General features: G+C 38.4%; 2 protein-coding genes across 3 annotated transcripts in view; both read left to right on the top strand.

Annotated features, from left to right (window-relative positions):
* Positions 1-17,814, top strand: part of LOC117340335 — an 87,467-nt gene that overhangs the window by 11,080 nt on the left and 58,573 nt on the right. The gene's annotated exons all lie outside the window — the stretch shown is intronic.
* Positions 1-17,814, top strand: part of LOC117340431 (trichohyalin-like) — a 43,218-nt gene that overhangs the window by 942 nt on the left and 24,462 nt on the right. The gene's annotated exons all lie outside the window — the stretch shown is intronic.

The following is a 17,814-nucleotide window of genomic DNA, read 5'->3' as shown; positions in this document are numbered from 1 at the left end:
CTGGGTGTTATATATATAACTATAGATATCATACTTACAGATGTGATTACGTCGCTGGGTGTTATATATATAACTACAGATATCATACTTACAGATGTGATTACGTCGCTGGGTGTTGTATATATAACTACAGATATCATACTTACAGAGTGATTACGTCGCTGGGTGTTATATATATAACTACAGATATCATACTTACAGATGTGATTACGTCGCTGGGTGTTATATATATAACTACAGATATCATACTTACAGATGTGATTACGTCGCTGGGTGTTATATATATAACTACAGATATCATACTTACAGATGTGATTACGTCGCTGGGTGTTATATATATAACTACAGATATCATACTTACAGATGTGATTACGTCGCTGGGTGTTATATATATAACTACAGATATCATACTTACAGATGTGATTACGTCGCTGGGTGTTATATATATAACTACAGATATCATACTTACAGATGTGATTACGTCGCTGGGTGTTATATATATAACTACAGATATCATACTTACAGATGTCCGTCCCTGGGTGTTATATATATAACTACAGATATCATACTTACAGATGTCCGTCCCTGGGTGTTATATATATAACTATAGATATCATACTTACATATGTGATTACGTCCCTGGGTGTTATATATATAACTACAGATATCATACTTACAGATGTCCGTCCCTGGGTGTTATATATATAACTATAGATATCATACTTACAGATGTCCGTCCCTGGGTGTTATATATATAACTATAGATATCATACTTACAGATGTCCGTCCCTGGGTGTTATATATATAACTATAGATATCATACTTACAGATGTCCGTCCCTGGGTGTTATATATATAACTACAGATATCATACTTACAGATGTCCGTCCCTGGGTGTTATATATATAACTATAGATATCATACTTACAGATGTCCGTCCCTGGGTGTTATATATATAACTATAGATATCATACTTACAGATGTCCGTCCCTGGGTGTTATATATATAACTACAGATATCATACTTACAGATGTCCGTCCCTGGGTGTTATATATATAACTATAGATATCATACTTACAGATGTCCGTCCCTGGGTGTTATATATATAACTATAGATATCATACTTACAGATGTCCGTCCCTGGGTGTTATATATATAACTATAGATATCATACTTACAGATGTCCGTCCCTGGGTGTTATATATATAACTATAGATATCATACTTACAGATGTCCGTCCCTGGGTGTTATATATATTACTATAGACATATTAGATTGTTAATAGCGGCAACAATCAATAAACAACGCATACATAAATATTTCGTTACTTTGGGAAAAATAAGGAAATCGCGTGATTTTACAAAATCTGAAGTTAAGTCAGAGCCATTTAAGAAATGACGGATTACAAATTCACTGATGTATAGTTCATGTCACGTGTTTGGTTTCGGTTTCTTTGGTTAAACATCTTATCAGCTGTAGGCAGACAGGAAATATGTCAAAAAAATGTTTTAAATAAGATATATATAATATTGCGTTACCTTGACGATCTCACTGTAAAAGACACCAACAAGTCTGACAACAGGAAATCAAGATTATTGACATTCCGGATCTAGACACCAGTGGAAGGTAAACAGATCTCGGTTATACGTTAATCCGAAATATGACATTCGTTACATGGATTATCATCCGTGACGAATGTTTCTCCTCAAACGCGACCTTGGCACGCTGGGGGCCTCTCATTAATCTAATGTCTCAGATTTTAACAAAGCTACAAATTGTATATTATCTATAAACCAGTGTGATTAGTCGGTGTTGATAACCTTGTGTATATCTTGATGGAATAACTTTGTTCAAACTCTATCCAGAAGTTATATACAATAAACAATAAAGTCGGTGTTGATAACCTTGTGTATATATTGATGGAATAACCGTTAAAACGCTATCCAGAAGTTATTTACAATAAACTCGATGTACATAAAATTGTTGTAACTGATCTATAAGAGAAGGCTGTACTCGCCTGCGGACCAACAATGCAGTACTTTTCATCTAAAGTTTAACAGCTTTCAACTGAGATTAAAAATTCAAAGTTTCAGAAATCGAGAACGGACGTAGTGCGAGATGTGTAGCTCTGCTCATATATCGAACGAGTAAAACTCCTTGGCCTGACAGGTCGGAATCGGGTATACGTCTCCAAGCAGAGCACAAACCAAAATGTCGGCACTTCCTTAATTAGATACGATCACCGAACATACAATGTACTCATTGGGAAAACCTCGAGGAGTTCCGGATGACAATGTACTGTAATCATAGGGGAATATCTCAAAAACGATTTCTGAATACTTATATTTAATCTCATTTGAAAACTTTTTACTTCCACTGCCAGCTTTACTAATTGACGGAAGAATCGTATACCTCTCACATTCCAGACACAAAGTGATAAGTCCGAGTTTACAGTCAGATTAGATAGGGTTTAGAGATTTCATTTAAAGGTCGTAACACCACATTCTTGTGCCTGTGCAGGTGCATTTCGCGGTACACGCACGCCTACCGACATCAGATACACGATGATAGCACCACAGAGGTGCCGTCCTCCGCTTGTACTGTACTCAGGAATTCTCTTTGAACTTCCTAGCCACTTAAAGTAAATCCCGTTTACATATATATATATATATATATAACATCACGTGCAGTTTTCCTGTAGCCTATCTGTATGCACGTGTTAATTTTATACGAATTGTTTTTTTCTCTCCGGTTGAGTGTCCAGGATCTTATACATATAACAAGTCTTAGGGACGTTTTAGACGTTTTACGGACTAGATTAACATTCGGTATAAATTAAGTCACCCAAAACGTCTAAAACGACTTTACACACACAAGGAGGGGTCCACATGCACCTATACTGTAACAAACTTAGTAACAAGTCCCTGTGCTATACACATGAGGATAAATCTAAATACACATAGACTGTAACAAATTTTCGGGCCCATTTGCCATACACATGGGGATAGGTCCAAATACACCTATATCCTTTAACAAATTATCAGGCCCCTGTGCCATACACACGAGGATGGGTCCACATACTCTTATATACTGTAACAAATTATCAGGCCCCTGTGCCATACACACGGGGATGGGTCCACATACTCTTACATACTGTAACAAATTATCAGGCCCCTGTGCCATACACACGGGGATGGGTCCCGATTCACCTACATACTGTTACAGTGATGAGGCCCCTGTGTACCAGTATTCCTTCACCCTTCCCGTCCGTCCATCGTGGTTATCACTATAATCAATTTACATGTTTTGTGTCCAGTTTATGATCACTGTCCTAAAAGACAGTTTATGTTCGCCATCAGTGTCCACTCGGTGCTAAAGTCCGGTCAGCTGTAAACAATGTAGCGACATATACAGAGAACTGTCGTAAAATCTGTAGCCGTTGACAATGACAACTCCATGCAGACCATATCACAATGTAGGAATGGAATGTGCGATGGCCGTTTACGGTGCAGTAACAATTTAATTTGTTGAGTAATTAAACAAAAAATGTACCGGGGGGGGGGGGGGGGGGGGGGGGGGGGAGGGACTGTTAAGGTGTGGAAGTTAAAGTGGAGTGGACATGTACATCAGATTTTGAATGATTGTGACCGATATCATATTGATCCGTGTAGGTAATTTAATCCGTGTAGCTACATGTACTTTCAGTACATTGTAAATAGTTCAGTTAATTAAGTAAATAAAAAAGCTAGTTATTTAAAAAAAAATGGACTAATGACGTCTTATTCATCAATTACGGACATACAGTTCGATCCTTGGTCTTCATTTAAACATATTTATTGTCAATATATTATACTATATATCTACGACTTTTCAAAATGTACACTGTACATATATAAACAATGAGTTATAGATATATGCATTACTGACTCACATACAGTATGAAGATAATAAAGCCACATTGTTACAGAACATCAATAACATTATTATAATAGGGTGATAATAAATGTATATATATAGGGGGTCACGTGTCAAACAATCACATTTACACGACACTTGAAACTACAGGTACTTGACACGACTATATATATAAATATTGTTTTTATTCATTCGCCCTGACTGCCTCAAACTAGATATTTTCCCACAAGTTTGCAAATAAAGAATCGACTTGAATCATATTATAGTATATGTATGTATGGTAGTACATGTAGCTTCTCAGATAAATGGGCAAGTGTTTATATGTGTTACGGATCACGTTAATTCCACTTTGTTATTCTTTCAAACAAGAAATTTGAAAAGTCCATATGCCATTCTGACGCGCCGAGAATTCCCGATTTCCCCAAATCAACTATTGTAAGGTCTAATTGACGGGAATTGGAAGAATGAGTTCAGTACTAAACTATGATTACGTGATTTTAAACAATGAATTCAGCAACAGTCACGTGTAGTAGACAGTGATCACGTGATTGTTACACATTGTGAAATCATTTTAGCTGTTTGTTTGTTTTTTGCTGGGTTTATCGCCCCGAGAACAGCCAAGGTCGTTTTGAGGCGGGGTCGTCTTGTAGTAGTTGGTGACTACCTCAGTGAACAAGGTACGGGAGGTCCGTTGCATGTCATCCACAGAGTAATTAACAGCGTGAAGTCAATACTAAAGTGTCTTGCCCGATAATTTCGGCTTCCCAAGTACCACAAACATATACGGGTTCGGAACGTCGAACCGTGCACCTCGGATCTTCATTATATTTAGCTGACCTTTGAATGTTTTGAGGTCATGTTCTGGTAACATTTGAACTTTGTTTCTATGTGTTTCACGGTGTGTAATCGTTAAAAATCAGACATGAAATGTGAGGAACCCAGACTACATGTAATTAATACCTTTTACATCACGCTGTGTAAACGGTCCCGCTGTAGTACGCGAAATGGGGGGATTTATTCATCAAGTTCACGATAAATGGAATAGATGTATTTAATTATCACATAACGTGTGTAGAAGGAAAGCCTGGATATCATGTGACATGCAGAAAAGAAAATTGCAGCTTTTTGGATTGCGGTATCCGTATCAAATGGACCTATTTCTCTGTATTATACAGCATTGACATCTCGCACAGGTACCACGTGTAGCTCTCGTGGTCGTCCCGCTCGAAAGGCTCAATGAATGTAAAGAGTCATATCACTACCCTCACCAGTCTCGTGACTCAGTAATTGTGGACGTATAACCACGAGACAATAAAGATGAGTCGAACCTCGTGGACTCCTGGACTTAGTAAGCATCACACAATTCGTCAATCAGTGTGGATTTGGTGTCAAAGGTCAGATAAACACTTAACAGCAAAATGACGAATTTTCCCAATTGTCAATGGTTTCAAGAGTTGACAGTTTCAAGTGTTCAATTACAGTAATTGTTTAAGATCAGTGAGTAACAAAAGGGGCAGAGGGTTACCGACACATATACCGAAAACACAGGATTTGGGACTGGGTGGGTGTTTAGGCGAAAGTTGTTGAATACATGTAATTCAGCTTCAAATAGATACTTAAGGAATATATGTACACAAGGAAGTAGAGGGCGCTCCTTACAGTACTTCCGGCTTTCATATAAGATATAAGGAAATCACTTTGCACATGACAGTGAGATATTTGCCTACTTAAGTGCCTCAAGTAGAGATATTGGAGTGGTTGTCTGTCTCGGGTGTTTTTTCCTCATATCGAATGGTTTGTCCATTTAGGGCGAAATTACACCACCTGTAAAGCCTATGAAACCTTCTTGACAATTACTGTGATAATACAAAATAATTTATGTAATTCAGGAAAGGTTTTAGCGTTAGTAGATAGATACTAGAACGATAAGACGAGCCTGATTAGATTGTGTATATAACGTCTGGTCATACCTAGGATGAGGAAGATTGTGTCAGCTTGTCACGAAAGTGTGTGTCGATGAATATTGAAGTCATACAGGTATATTTCCTAAATCAATAGATATTGAATATCTGACGATCATACTTCAAAGGAAAGAAACGAGAAAAACGGAAACACACTTTGATAAAAATTATGACATGCATATTCACAATTATAATTTAAAATACAAATAAGATGTATATTGATAATGCTCTCCTCTATCCCAGCCTCTCCTTAACTGTCACTTCCACAGTCTCTCGATAATAGTACTGAATGACTACTAATCAGAGTATTCAAGTCCCCGTCACCATATTAATCGCGTAATCTGGCATAAGTTTATGTTGAATTACGGTCTTAGTCGGGAAGCGCCGCGACGTCATTCGCGTCTGTATATACGAAAATAACTCTGTTAATTGTATGCCAGCTCACGGACTTTGTCGGTACTTTAGATAATGTGTTTTCTTACCTATAGCTCAATGAAGATTCCAAATAAATAGCGTCTCGTGTAAAGTACGGAAATAGCAATTAACAAGTTATGCCAGCTCTTTTTGATGAGGAGAGTGTAATGAGATACAAACGCTTATCACTGAGAGTTTATAGACGTACACGAAATGTACCTACTTCCGCTAAATGTGTTGTAAATCGTCGTCAAGGTTAATTCTCGTTGTGTATTTTGGGAACGTAAATTTGGTAGTGTATTTTGGGAATAATGTCATACGTTGTGTATTTTGGGAATGTATCTTTGGTAGTGTATTTTGGGAATGTGACTTTCGTAGTGTATTTTGGGAATGTGACTTTCGCAGTGTATTTTGGGAATGTGACTTTCGCAGTGTATTTTGGGAATGTGACTTTCGCAGTGTATTTTGGGAATGTGACTTTCGCAGTGTATTTTGGGAATGTGACTTTCGTAGTGTATTTTGGGAATGTGACTTTCGCAGTGTATTTTGGGAATGTGACTTTCGTAGTGTATTTTGAGATCTAACGATAACAAAACAACCGTAAAACAATGGAGTCCTTCTAACTAAGGTAACCAACACAAATAATTATGAAAAACAAAAAATAAATTCTGTTTCAATTAGGTTCATTTTAAGCAACAAATTGACAGGTTTAAGAGTGAGGTCTTCCAAGCTCGACCGGTTGACCTCCGAACTCTAGACGACCGATCTAACCCTGGCTCTACCCAGTCACCCGCATTCAGTCTATGTCAGTTTCGATACTATCATATACATAGAAGTTTTACATACAATTAAGGAAATGTCACGTTTTCAAAGTGAGAACCGGGATGGCGCGTGATAGGGCAGGTAATCTCGTACTTTATTGCGCTCGATCGAGGAATGTGTTACAACTGTGCACCGGAAACCGTATCGGTGTTGAAATAGATTTGTTCATCGGAAACCCTTGCGTATCGGTGTTGAAAAAGATTTGTTCATCGGAAACCCTCGCGTACCGGTGACGGTAAAACCAAATGCAAATAGAAAACAATTAGATTTGAACAAACTTAAACACAGGTGACTCACAATTCACCGACAAAAAGTCATTTAATATTTATGAGGTGATGAAACATGTAAGATGAACTATGTACACGAGACAGTAATGGATCAGGGAATGTGATACATTCGAGGTGTGTTTGGGAATATACAAGTGTTTATTTTACAGGGACCTGATAATTCGCTATTATCTAGGTGTAAATGGGCCTATCCTCGTGTGTAAACACAGGGGCCTGATAATTCGCTATTATCTAGGTGTAAATGGACATATCCTCGTGAATAAAGCACAGGGACCTGATAATTCGTTATATCTAGGTGTAAATGGACATATCCTCGAGTGTAAAGCACAGGGACCTGATAGTTCGTTACTATCTAGGTGTAAATGGACATATCCTCGAGTGTAAAGCACAGGGACCTGATAATTCGTTACTATCTAGGTGTAAATGGACATATCCTCGAGTGTAAAGCACAGGGACCTGATAGTTCGTTATATCTAGGTGTAAATGGACATATCCTCGAGTGTAAAGCACAGGGACCTGATAATTCGTTACTATCTAGCCTAGAATAGGTGTAAATGGACATATCCTCGTGTGTAAAGCACAGGGGCCTGATAATTCGTTATATCTAGGTGTAAATGGACATATCCTCGAGTGTAAAGCACAGGGACCTGATAGTTCGTTATATCTAGGTGTAAATGGACATATCCTCGAGTGTAAAGCACAGGGACCTGATAATTCGTTATATCTAGGTGTAAATGGACATATCCTCGAGTGTAAAGCACAGGGACCTGATAGTTCGTTACTATCTAGGTGTAAATGGACATATCCTTGAGTGTAAAGCACAGGGACCTGATAATTCGTTACTATCTAGGTGTAAATGGACATATCCTCGAGTGTAAAGCACAGGGACCTGATAGTTCGTTATTATCTAGGTGTAAATGGACATATCCTCGAGTGTAAAGCACAGGGACCTGATAATTCGTTACTATCTAGGTGTAAATGGACATATCCTCGTGTGTAAAGCACAGGGACATGATAGTTCGTTACTATCTAGGTGTAAATGGACATATCCTCGAGTGTAAAGCACAGGGACATGATAATTCGTTACTATCTAGGTGTAAATGGACCTATCCTCGTGTATAAAGCACAGGGACCTGATAATTCGTTATTATTTAGGTGTAAATGGACCTATCCTCGTGTGTAAAGCACAGGGACATGATAATTCGCTATTATTTAGGTGTAAATGGACATATCATCGTGTGTAAAGCACAGGGACCTGATAATTCGCTATTATCTAGGTGTAAATGGACATATCCTTGAGTGTAAAGCTCAGGGACCTGATAATTCGTTACTATCTAGGTGTAAATGGACATATCCTCGTGTATAAAGCACAGGGACCTGATAATTCGTTACTATCTAGGTGTAAATGGACATATCCTCGAGTGTAAAGCACAGGGACCTGATAATTCGCTATTATCTAGGTGTAAATGGACATATCCTTGAGTGTAAAGCTCAGGGACCTGATAATTTGTTACTATCTAGCCTAGACTAGGTGTAAATGGACATATCCTCGAGTGTAAAGCACAGGGACCTGATAATTCCTTATATATAGGTGTAAATGGACATATCCTCGTGTGTAAAGCACAGGGACCTGATAATTCGTTATATCTAGGTGTAAATGGACATATCCTCGTGTATAAAGCACAGGGACCTATCGTTCTAGGAATAGCACGGGGACCTGATTATTTGTTACAGGGTATGTGTACACAGAAATCGGACCTCTCCACGTGTGTATAGCCTGATAATTCTTGACTGTATATCAAGACCTATCTTCGTGTGTATATCAGATTGACGTGATGATTCTTACAGTGTATGTACATTGTATATTTGACATATCCGATTGTGTATGGAGCATTCTAGATACATAGAATGATGAAGCGATTTTACAGTAGAAAATCTGTTCAGAACTTGTTAAGAATAACTTCACTTCCGGATTAATGGTTTCTTCCTTGTAGCTTGATGCACGTCCGGTTATACAATGTAGCAATACATTGTCAGTATTTACATGTATACGTGCGTACTATGTAATTCAATTTATGCAACTATATTCAAAGTAACAAATGTATATATTTAAAACGACGTTCGTAGTCTTGTCTAGGATTTGAGTTGATATAATCAGTTTAAACAAGAAATGTCTTTAAAAAAGATAAACGGCATAGTTTTAATGCTGGTGGTTATAATGTAAAACTGCTGATGAAATAAATTAACGAACTACGATGTAATTAATAAATGCGCAGTTTCAGCACGGATAACAAAATTATATCAGTTTGAATCATTTTTGGTGATAATAAGACTGCAAATGTGTCATTTGAATAGATGCATCCACTTATTCAGCTTGCATTCAATTTAAAAGGGACATCACGGTAAAAACGTTGCAATTTTCACTGAATGTACGCGTTTTGTTCCTTTCCAGTTATGTTTCTGTGCTGTTCCAATGTTCACAGTCAATCCCTATGTCCAGCTTGACCACTCGATTTAGATGGGAATCCCCCTCTAAATTTAGCGCGGCAATTATTTTTAGATCATTACGTGACTGTTTTGAAATCGTGGCAACACAAACACACGATATTTTACAAGGCGATATCTATATTCCATCTGGGTTAGTTGGATAACGATATTATACACAGTGGTTTAAATGTTAAATAACACGTTCTGTAAATATTATTTATGTGTAAATAAGTGTAAACACTGTTCATATAGTATAGTGACAGTAGCGATGTACTGGTACAGACTGTATTTGTGTAAATATTACCGAGATTATCATGACCTACTATCAAACAATCAAGCAGAATACGAGCGGCGTCCGTATTACTGCTGTTTTCATGTTTGAACTGTTACAATATATTGTACTGCTTCCCAAGTTTAATTCTAGGATTGTGTTTGACCCATTTCCCTATTATTCTCTTCATTGCGGAATATGTCACAACATTTGCATATTCAGAGTGATAACCTTTTAATAATTGATGTTTTTATGTACATACATCATCAAATTCGAATGGTCATTGTTCAGAAGGTTATTTTTTTTTTTAAAGATATACCCAATAATATGATAAAAATACAAAATAGATATTGGTTTACCGTGAGGTCCCTTTAACTTTGTTTCGTTTTTAACTGTATATCTGCATTTTGCATTGACCGCTACATTGACCAATCACATACTTCATCTTGACCAGAACGCCACCTGTCGCGTCATATCCGGGGCCGAAAGAAAATTAGACGGCTATGCCGAAAAATACATTCAGATTTCCTGCATTGCTGTCTACGCTGTGAGCAGAATAGATGTTGCAATATTTGACGGAATTGGCCGAAATGTTACGATATTTGACGGAATTGACCGAGTTGTTGTGCTATCTGATGCCAAGTGAAAATCGGACCCAACAGATCCATACTCCTTGAGATACGAAGCGCATTAAATGAGTTCCATTCACTTTTATTTTTTCTCGTAGGAAAGCGTTTTTTGGATCAAGTAAAATATTTGTTTAGTTCCGGGGAAAACATCTCCCTAAGTAACTTTTCTTGAATTTTGTAATGACTTTCCAATAGAAAAAAAACCCCATTAGTTTTGGGACATTGATGTAACAAGGAGCAGATCACGTGGTACACATTATAGATCGGATCACGTGGTACACATTATAGATCGGATCACGTGGTACACATTATAGATCGGATCACGTGGTACACATTATATACCGGATCATGTGGTCGACATTATAGAGAGAGTCACGTGGTACATATTCGATACTGTATCACGTGGTACATATAAGCAGGATCACGTGGTACACATAGACGGGATCACGTGGTACATGTAGACTTTTACTTGTTCACCTTATAGAGGAAATCACGTAGGAAACGTAGACTAGATCACGTGGTACACTTTGTAGACTAGATCACGTTGTACACACTCACAGATAAAGTATTTATCTTTATCTCGACTTATTTATTTACGTCTGTCCGTTTATGATGGCTGTAAATGATAGTACCTCAGCTGTGATAGATACGTATAGTCTCGGTCTATCTATGATGTCTATAAACCACGTGTGACAGATATCAGTCCTAGAGAGAGTGTAGATATATCTCATTATTACCCCCGTCCATCAATCCCAGACCACTGTATATTTGTAATGCGCCCCTCTATTTTCGCCATCTGCGTCTCTCCTGAGTAAATTTTATTCGTCGTCTCAAAATTTTGTTCGTCTGTAGATCCTTTATCATAACACCCGTTCGTCTACGTCTGCAAATCGACAGACGATGCGTACTGTTCAAGGAAATAGATCGATCTGGCGTGCGGAGTTCGCGTGGCGATTTGTTGTCGTACGTTAGTGGTTCTAAATATCAGATTTTCACGAATTTGCATTTTAGAATGCCTGTGAGAAAACAAACAAAACATCGTGAACTTTGGGGTGTTACATTTATAACATGTCCACGTGGCGCCTCGTGCATTTCAAGTCTCAAAGGGAATATGATGATGATATTCGAGTGTCCATTAATAGCTTGGAACATGCGCAGTTGTCATCTCTCATTGTTGAGGGATGTAAAGACAAACATCTATCACCAGATATCATCTAGGACACGTGCATTATATAGATACAAAACTTTACCAAATAAACTGGTAAATGTGACCTCGGGTCGAGGTTTGTGGTCCGAACCCTAACCGGTAATGTTATTTCAGCGATTTTCGCGTTTGAACCATTTCGCTTAATTATGATTGTGCAATTTGCAGTTTATCTACAATGTCTTATATATGGCAAACTTTGTGAGTGCGATGATTTTGTATTCCGTTTATACGTTTGAATAAGCTCTCACCCTCTAATTTGGGCACGGCAAAACAAGTACGTTTACAGAGCGCTTTACACAGGCATCGAACGCTTGTTTAAAGAATTATTTAAAAAGTATAAAACAAATTCCAAGATCGTTATCAGCTGTGTTTCATCATTAGCGGTAACTGCGAATGATGTTTATGGCTTGTGTCAGCAAGTGAAATGATTTTTGACACGATCGCGTCCTATTTCTTCATTTCTCCGCGATGTAATGAGACCCATGTTGCCAGTTAAAATCTCGAAATTCTCCGTTGGCATACGCCTGCATTTTACAATATTTCGAAAAGTTTGCTGATATGTCGCAAAATCGCATGTATAAACCTAATTGACAAGGTCTATGAAGTATATGTAAGGTCTCATTATTTCAAATAATTGTCATAAATACGAACATGATTAAGATCTTAAAAATGCCACCGCTTTCTAATGTAATCTGGATATGACATAGCTACATGTACCACCAAACTGACTTTAAAGTCAAGTCGTTCCTGTCAGAGACCGATGGATATCCTCAAAAGCCTATTCTTTAGGAAGTATAACCTTTCCGCCATTAACTTGACCCCGTTATTTTTAACACACCTGGCCTATAGGACCACAATATTTCATGGCGCGGCGTCCGTCGTCTTAATCCGTCCGTCCGTCGTCTTATTCCGTCTGTCCGTCGTCCTTACTCGTCCGTCCGTCGTCCCAATTCATCCGTCCGTGGACTTTTCCTAAAAGTCGCTGCTAATTATGAACATCTGAATGGAAAGTACTTCTACATAAATAGCCTGGTTTTGATCGGTCATGACGATTATTGATGATGGAGACACTACGCTGTATAAACGGGGGATATGGCTCCCCTGGGGGTGTAGGGGGCAAGGTGTAATACAGGAAAAGAGGTATTCCTTTGAAATCGTTCTTCTTCTGTATATATTAATGTGATACGAAATGCATAGAAGGCTACCGCCTCATCGAACGTCAGGCCGACGTTTGAGCTCAGGTTATAAGAGTTATCCCCCCTCCCTTTGAGCACAAGATGAAATATTAAGGGGAAATAACTCCTCTTTATGCGATTTAAAGAAAATTGTCAATATTGTGTTGTGTTATTTTTAGTTTCATGGTAAGGTGATGCTTTTATTCTTCCATAATCCAATATTTATCATAATCTATCACTGAACAAAATATTAAATGATTTGATTTGTGATAAGATATCCTATTGAAAAAAATGTTCGAATTTCCATACTTGATGAAATAATAATGCCCGCAAAAATAAAATTCTTACTTGTTGGTAAAGTTTCTCAAAAAAAATAACATTCTCCTATCAAACACTAAACATTTACAGAGATTTGTGGCTTTTATCACCCTGGTTTGAAATAATAACGTTTTTAAAGATTGAAAAACAAACTAGCTTGACATAGACATTTTTTTGCAACAAAGCATGTCAATTTCCATGACAGCCGGTTTATTATTTCCTGTCCGTGTTTTATCCACTCACAGGATTTTACCAAACAGGTTTCGCATCGTCGGGCAACATGAACTGATTTTGTTTTAATTTAAATGTCTATTACTACCAGAGGCAGCGGGTCGGGGCCCAATAAACAAAGTAATATTGGTTACCCAGTGTTTAATGCCTTTCAGCTTAATTTGCTTTGAATGTTGTTTAGAGGAAATAGTTGGCTGCAATGATTTGGTACTGAATGGCGGATCCAAAACTTCAATGATAGAAATTTTTTGCTATGATCACTGACAAATTCAGGTTAATGTTTCAGATCTTCTCAATGTCAGGTCTACCACGTTTCTGGTCTGCTACGTTTCCGGTCTCCCACGTTTCCGGTTTGCTCCGTTTCCGGTATCCCACGTTTCCGGTCTGCTACGTTTCCGGTCTACCACGTATGCGGTTACTATGTACTGCGTTTCTGGTAAACACGTTTCCGGTCTCCCACGTTTCCGGTTTGCTCCGTTTCCGGTCTCCCACGTTTCCGGTCTGCTACGTTTCCGGTCTACCACGTATGCTGTTACAATGTACTGCGTTTCTGGTAAACACGTTTGCGGTCTACGATGTACTAAGTTTCCGGTATACCACGTTTCCGGTCTGTAATACAATACATTTCCGGTCTACTTTTTTTCGGTCTATCACGTTGCTTGTTCTGGAGACATGGTCCAGATTTTTGACAATTACTCTTTGTGTCGTTATGCCGTACATGCCTGCTGAGCCCAAAGACACTGTTCTTTATTGCTGCAGCTCACCGTAACCACTCTACAAGAACAGTTAATTGTGTTAGATTCCTTTTATGCCACGCTATACAGTCCCAGATATATAATCAATGGACGACGCCAAATATTGCTGAATCTCGATTTCAAATGGCTATGACGACGGGTCATATTATCAGGCCATCCCTCGCCAGGGAGTAATAATAACAGTAAGTGCTGGTCATAAACTCAGAGAAATGGCCGTCTGACCGATCGAGCGCGTTTGACCATTTTCTGATTCCTTTAGCAGTCACTGAAGTATATACAAACTTTACAGAAACTCACGTTACGTACACGGAATGTTTGTATTGAGTACATGGCGGAGGACACAAGGGAGTATAGATTTTGAAAAGCGCTGGTGGCATAATCCTCGTTACAATGTGTGATGCATGTTTGAGTTGTCTCCCTTAGCTGAGCTGTATTTTATTTTTTTTTTAACAAACCTGCCTAAGATAATTATAACAATCATTAATTAATTAATCGACTTTTAAGAACTCACATCCTTTACAAGAGTTAGAACGCGTCAGTCATAAGTATTCAGGATTTCCAGAAAAGATATCAATTCAAGTGTCATCGTGTATTTTCTCGTATGTCCAATCGAAGAACTAACAAAGTCTAAATGTTTTCTCATAGGATACTGAACAGAAATTTCTTAGCTTTGAACTCTTTTCGAATGGTCACGATAAAGAAGCCGAACAGCCTAAAGTTTTCATGTCAAAGTAACGTAACATACAGCCTTAAGTATCCATGTCACACAGTAAGGTAACATTCATCTTTAAGTCTCCATGTCACAGTAAGGGAGCATACTTCCTTAAGTCTCCATGTCACAGTAAGCAAACATTCAACTTTAAGTCTCCATGTCACTGTAAGGTAGCATACTTCCTTAAGTCTCCATTTCACATTAAGGTAGCATACAGTCTTAGTTCTAAATGTCACATTTAGGTAGGATACCGCCTTAAGTCTCCATGTCACAGTTAGGTACAACAGCATACAGCTTTAACTCTCCATGTCACAGTAGGGTAGCATACAACCTTAAGTCTCAATGTCACAGTTAGGTAGCATACATCCTTAACTCTCCATGTCACAGTAAGGTAGCATATAGTTTTAAGTCTCAATGTCACAGTTAGGTAGCATACATCCTTAACTCTCCATGTCACAGTAAGGTAGCATACATCCTTAACTCTCCATGTCACAGTAAGGTAGCATACATCCTTAACTCTCCATGTCACAGTAAGGTAGCATACATCCTTAACTCTCCATGTCACAGTAAGGTAGCATACATCCTTAACTCTCCATGTCACAGTAAGGTAGCATACATCCTTAAGTCTCAATGTTACAATTAGATCGCATACATCCTTAAGTATCCATGCCACAGAATGATTTTGTACACTAACATAACCTCAGACTAATTCTCTGCTATATCAACAATGACTAACACATTATTTAAGACTTAACTTAGTTTTACTGCGTTGTACACATGACCTCAAACAATACAAACAATCACGTCAGTCAAACGTGATGTGGTTCACCCAGGAATTACAAAACAGCCGCTCTGCATAAAGGCTTGCTATTTCGCCAACACAATAAACACACAAGTATTTTGTCTAAATATACATTTTGTATGTTATCAGTCCTCACGATATCGATATATAACATGTTATGATGTCTTACCAGAAATTGGCAAATAAGTATTATGTGTGCAATAGTGTGGACATAGGGTTTGGGATTGGTGTCCCTGGGGTTGATCCCGGATACAGATATCTTGATTACAAAACGTAGTGTATGATGAGAGATAGTGGCGAGAGGAATGTCGGAATTTTCCCGGAAATTATACCTGTTCGCGTCATTCATAAACATCAGAAATCGCAACTTAAAGGCGAGACATGGTCGACTGTTTGAGTCAGAAATCGTAACTTAAAGGCGAGACATGGTCGGCTGTTTGAGTCAGAAATCGTAACTTAAAGGCGAGACATGGTCGGCCGTTTGAGTCAGAAAGTTTATACCCAGACAGCTGTTGTTACTGATAGCCAGTAAAACAGGGCGATAAAATGGCTTCATTTATTCCCCCGACTTAAAATCCATTTAAGAATAATTTGATTTGAAATTGGATAAATGATTTGATGGAGATACATATCTGACATATTGATTTCGAGGAGAACACATCGGCGTAGAAGTCACGACCGACAATGATGAGTGTCTCTATGGATATAAATCTCAAGCTTTACATTTGATATCCGTCTGTGTATGAACAGTCTCTGTATTGATTCTGATAGATGGTTCTCCTTCACAAAGTCTCTCCCGTTTATGTCTCCCTACTCTACACCGATTGTCCCCCTACTCTACACCGATTGTCTCCCTACTCTACACCGAGTGTCTCCCGTTTATGTCTCCCTACTCTACACCGAGTGTCTCCCGTTTATGTCTCCCTACTCTACACCGAGTGTCTCCCGTTTATGTCTCCCTACTCTACACCGAGTGTCTCCCTTTTATGTCTCCCTACTCTACACCGAGTGTCTCCCGTTTATGTCTCCCTACTCTACACCGAGTGTCTCCCGTTTATGTCTCCCTACTCTACACCGAGTGTCTCCCTTTCGTCCTACATTTTTAGGTCACCTGAGATGAATTATGAAGTAACCTATTGCGGTCGCCTTTTATCTGAGTTGTGAGTCTTGCGTCGTGCATCGTAAATAATTAACATCTTCGACTTCTTCTCCATAACAAACAGACAAAGTGCCATCATATTGGGCCAGTAGAATGCTGAGAGGAAGGGCTACATAGTTTGTTCAAATTAATGACCTTGGCCTTTTTTCAAAATTACATGGGTCAAATATCTTGAAATCTTTAATAGTCTTCTCAATAATCAAGAGACACATTGCCATGATATTAGGGCAGTAGTTTTCTGGGGTGAGGAGTAACAACATTTGTTCAAATGCATAACATTCGCCTACTTTAAATAACACATGCGTCAAATGTACTAAAATCTTTCAACATTTCTTCACATTGACCAAGGACCCAAGGCCATGACATGGGGCTAATAGCATGCTGGGATGAAGGCGTATAGCTTGTTCAAATGAATGACCTTAGTCTTTTTTCAAGGGTACAGGGGTCAAATGTCTTAAAGCCTTTCAACGACTTCTTTTCAATAACCAAGAGGCCCAAGGTCATGATATTGCTGCAGTAATATGCTTGGTTGAAGCCCAACAAGTTTGTTCAAATGAATGACCTTGATATACTTTCATGTTTACAGGGCTTAGATGTGTTAAATGTTGGTTTAAAAGCAAAACATCACCTGTAAATGTACACATCAAGCAAAAAACTTTATTTGGCTCCC

The sequence above is a fragment of the Pecten maximus genome, chromosome 13, assembly GCF_902652985.1.
Source record: "Pecten maximus chromosome 13, xPecMax1.1, whole genome shotgun sequence".
Classification (NCBI taxonomy): Eukaryota; Metazoa; Mollusca; class Bivalvia; order Pectinida; family Pectinidae; genus Pecten; species Pecten maximus.
Note: the sequence above shows the minus strand (reverse complement) of the source record. Positions and strands in the feature narration are given on the sequence as shown.